Source organism: Wyeomyia smithii, chromosome 1 (assembly GCF_029784165.1).
Source record: "Wyeomyia smithii strain HCP4-BCI-WySm-NY-G18 chromosome 1, ASM2978416v1, whole genome shotgun sequence".
Classification (NCBI taxonomy): Eukaryota; Metazoa; Arthropoda; class Insecta; order Diptera; family Culicidae; genus Wyeomyia; species Wyeomyia smithii.
In genome coordinates this window covers 110,397,538-110,402,382 of record NC_073694.1, presented here as the reverse complement: position 1 = coordinate 110,402,382, position 4,845 = coordinate 110,397,538, and the positions used below count along the sequence as shown (strand labels likewise).

At 34.0% G+C, this 4,845-nt stretch overlaps 1 long non-coding RNA gene across 1 annotated transcript; it reads right to left on the bottom strand.

Annotated features, from left to right (window-relative positions):
• Window positions 1-3,585: 3,585 nt before the first annotated feature.
• Window positions 3,586-4,845, bottom strand: LOC129723747 (uncharacterized). Its single transcript, XR_008727808.1, has 3 exons — window positions 4,482-4,845; window positions 4,334-4,418; window positions 3,586-4,259 (listed from the first exon to the last, which is right to left on the bottom strand). It is a non-coding gene; the product is annotated as an uncharacterized LOC129723747 (long non-coding RNA).

Here is a 4,845-nt window from a genome sequence, read left to right as displayed (position 1 = left end):
ACCACCTTCTCAGCGATTTTCTCATTTTTTTGGAATCACTCAAACAGCCACAAGAACAGATAACACGGCCGCAAAGGCTAAATAATGGCGCACAAATGTTGAATCATGGTGCCGCCTTTTCACTCGTGTCAAATAATGGCGTCGTTTTTTCATGCTTAGTACTCAAAATTGAGTTATAGTGGTAAATTCAAAAATGAGTTATTCTAGATTAATCTAAAATCAGTGTAAAAATTACACAGAATCACCAAATGCGGTATTCATTTTTTGACGTTTCCATGCAACTTATGAAATTGAATTAAAACTAATTCATTCGCCGTGTTACTTTTCACGAGCGTGACGCTAAAAACTTTAGGTTGTGGTTGCATATTGGTTGTTGTGTTTATCGGTTTTGTTGTGATTGATATTTCTTATTGTGTGTATACGACCAGCATATACAGTGTTGAGTCCCTCAGTGTCTGTGCGTTTGTTGATACTATTTTCTGTGTTGGCAATATGGCATACTTCTATAAACGGTAGAGCGTGTGGTTTGTCGTGTCTGTCTATAATTTTCGTTTGGTGAAAATCGAATCTGTGATTTTGTGTGATGCTGTGGTACATTAGTGCTGTTTTTTCTTTTAGTGAACTAATTTGTGGATCTGTTGCGTTGTAGCCTTGCTGTAGTAGTTTGTCCCAAGTGTTGTAGTACGTTCGGTGTCCGCTGATTCTTGTTTTAAGCATGTTTGTTGTCATTCCGACGTAGCAGGCGTCGCAGTTTTTGCATGGTATCTTGTATATGACGTTGTTTTGGTGCTCCTGGGGGACGGGGTCTTTAACTTTTGTGAGTAATTGTCCAACTGTTTTTATGTTGCGGTGTGCTAGTCGTATGTTTTTGTATTCGTTTTTCAGGTGTTTGTCGATTCGGTTCGACATTTGGAATTATATTCCGCATTGTTCAACGACGCAGGTAGGTATTTTCAGCCGTAAACTGTCATAACCAGTGAAAATTTTTTGAAAAATTGTACCGAACATGGATTTTTGGGCATTGATTTTTGATTTCTACGTCATCACTGTTAACAAAAAAAAACTCAAACCATCTCCGTACTTTTCTATATTTCATTGGGTGCGAACAGCCTTAAAAAACTTCACTGGAAGAAATCGACACGACATTATAAAGTGTTTTGCACTTGAATTAGCCCTACTGGTCAAAACATATAGAATTCATATGCGAAACACTTTAGAATTATTCATCGTGCAACACCCCTTTTTCAAAAGGAAAACACTTTCAATTCTCGTGGTACGACATATGGACATAAAGTGTTTGGATTTTGAATCTCTAATGAATGTTTACCGAGCTTCGAATGATTTATATTCGTTTTTAAAATGAAAACGGTTTTACATGGACATGATTGCATATAATGTAACGTTTGTTTTATTTATAAAACTAGCTGAATATACCCGGCCTTGCTCGTGTAAAAATTTCTGCTTTTCTATAATTTTCTAAAATTCCATATATATTTTCCAACCCATCATTTCAAATAATATTTCTATTTCAGTTATAAACTTGATTATATACCACCTTTTTCGTTGATTGACAATCGATGCGGAGGCATTCCAGCTGGGTCGAGTGAATTCAAAAATTCCGTTGGAAAATGGATTGCCTCATCAGCATCTTCGACGGTATCGATTAACTTACAATAAACTCAAATTAGACTGAAATTACATAATGAATAGCCTAAGCTCACCTCTGATAGTTAAAATTATTGCTTGCTATGTCTTCTCGTTTTACTTTTTTGTGTAAACAATATCAATATCATCTTTATAGTTGAGCCACAGACTAACAGACGTAACACTGCACACTGGGCCAGAAATGGAATCTAGCGGAACGATACTAATAGCGTTCTTAGGGTTTGACCAATCGGTTTCCGATCTTCTGCAAAGTTTCTTGGTATAGTTAGGGCGTCATTTTGGATGTTTGAATTGGTTCGGAATTTAGCCGCAAAGGTGGCGTTGCGATGCCAACTTCTTTCCCTTACACGCTAGAGCTTTGCAATGTTCGCCAAAGTTGTAGATCTTTAAATTCCATGAAACTTTACCGAATATACAAAATTTCAAACTCTTCAAGTTTCAGAGATCTACGAGTTTTTATAAATTTTGTCTGAATTTCACGTTTTATTGTGATAATTTTATGAATTCACTCGTAATAGTTTCTTACACATTTTTTCTCGATAGAAATTGAATAAATACGTCGTTTGCATCCGAGTACAGAAGTTTCTGAAGTACTTAAGTGAAAATAATACACAAAATTTGAAAAAAATACATAATTTTGTGAAGTAGATATCTCAGCGGGTAGCAAGTAGTAGCAAACCAAATTTTTTTCTGAAAATTGTCCATCAAAAAATCTTTATTTTCTGAAAATTTGAAAGAGGTGTTTTTTGGTGTTTTTGTGATATTTCAGTTTGAATATAACCATAGGTTTCATATAAAAATACAATTGCTATGTTTTTATTGCATGGAATACACGGTCCAGTACTCTGATACTCAAGTCAATTTCCAGTTGATGTTCAAAGTCTTTTACTTTGATGATTATAAATGAATAAATCCTTATTCTAATTGCATCCGCAAAAGTATATTTATTTTATTTGAATAAAAACATCTCAAATATTTGAAATTAATTCGAGTAAGTCAAGTATTTGAGCGAGCTCGAGAAAATTATTACTATCCCAAAGACCGTTCTAAGCTACAAAACTCTAGCGTATAACATAGAAATATACAACTAGCAATATTATTTAAACATTTTTAATAACATTTTACATTTGGCTAACAATTGCAGATGGTGATTTTAATGTTTCGAATCACAAAACTATTACAAAAAACGTGAAACTCAAACAAATTCTTTAAAAACTCGTAAATCTCCAAAAAAATTTAGGTGGCAGAAATTTTGTTTCTTCTACAAAGTTACATAAAATTTTCTAATCGAAAACTGCAAAGCTCTAGCGTGTAAGAATAAAAAGTTAAAAGAAAAAATAAGAATAAAAGAATAAAAACACCAAAAAACACCTCTTTCAAATTTTCAAAAAATAAGGGTTTTTTGATGGACAATTTTTAGAAAAAAAAATGGTTTGCTACTACTTGCTACCCGCTGAGATATCTACTTCACAAAATTATGTATTTTTTTCAAATTTTGTGCATTATTTTCACTTAAGTACTTCAGAAACTTCTGTACTCGGATGCAAACGACGTATTTATTCAATTTCTATCGAGAAAAAATGTGTAAGAAACTATTTCGAGTGAATTCATAAAATTATCACAATAAAACGTGAAATTCAGACAAAATTTATAAAAACTCGTAGATCTCTGAAACTTGAAGAGTTATAAATTTTGTATATTCGGTAAAGTTTCATGGAATTTAAAGATCTACAACTTTGTTGAACATTGCAAAGCTCTAGCGTGTAAGGGAAAGAAGTTGGCATCGCAACGCCACCTTTGCGGCTAAATTCCGAACCAATTCAAACATCCAAAATAACGCCCTAACTATACCAAGAAACTTTGTAGAAGATCGGAAAGCGATTGGTCAAACCCTAAGAGCGCTATTAATTTCGTTCCTCTAGATTCCATTTCTGGCCCAGTGTGCACTGGAACCTAGCTCCATCGCCACAAAAAACGTTCATTTCAAATTTTCAATCGAATAACATTCATCGCGCGAAAACGTCGTCTGGGGCGCTGTCATGCAATCTCATACATATTTTGTAGTTCCCCATTTGACGCTGGTAACGCTGGCGCTGATGTCGAAATACATGTCGCAGCGCGAACACGACAGCAGATGGTGATAGTGTTACTAACGTAAAGTACTGGAATCATCCAAACAATGATTTTATTGAAAATTTGTTCGACGTGTTATGTCTGTTAGTCTGTGGTTGAGCATCAATCTTCATGAGTTAATTTACCAATTTGGAGATACGGGGATTATCTCCACATTTTACTCAAGTTTTGAATAACTTCCAATGCAGAAAAACAACCCTCACTATACCAAACGTTCGGACACCAATTTTCGGTTTTGGGGATTCAGCTCTGACCTATGAACCTAATATCAGGGAGTATTTGAATATTTTTTTTCTTGAATTTGAAAATAGCGTTGGACGCCCGTTGCCATTTTCTGAATAAAGCTCTCTTTCTATTTTGTAGATTTATCGGCTTAATCAGTCCGTGTATAGAAGCAAAAACGATTGTTTGTTTCTTAATCCGACAGTTTCGGTGACTTTATTTCACCTTTTTCAAGGAGTCTAAAAATATACATTACGTGTAGTTTTCCTTTTTCTGTTACTGATTTGAGTTTTTTGTATGTGTTTTTACTTACAGAAAAGATTATCGTTTTATTGTTCAGTGTGTTGGTGTCCAACATAGGTTGTCTGGTGTGTATTGCAAATGGCGTCTTAATTTGGCTATGTGTAAAAATAGATTTTCTTAAATTTAAATTCGACTGTTTCTTAACAAACTGTACTCACTGCATATGTCTCTATTTTTGTGTGCACTATACTGTATAACAGTTATCACTTTTTTCTAGCACTGCTTTTTCTAGCACTATATAACTTCGAGCGGTATTTAATTAATCAGAGCAATAGGTTTTGTGTCTTTTCCAGTAGTCTACTATTTCTTGACAGTTTGTTGTGAGTGTGTTGGAGAGCTACACGCTCCCTAAAATGAATTCAAAAATGATTAGAAAACAATTCATTTCCATAAAAAGTGGAACAACACGAAAATTGAGTAACTCTGTTGTTATTCAAAATTGTGTAACCATAGTATGGGCAAATACTGTGTATTTATTATTCAGAATGATGTATCCAATTGAACTCATTTTTTGTGTTTAAT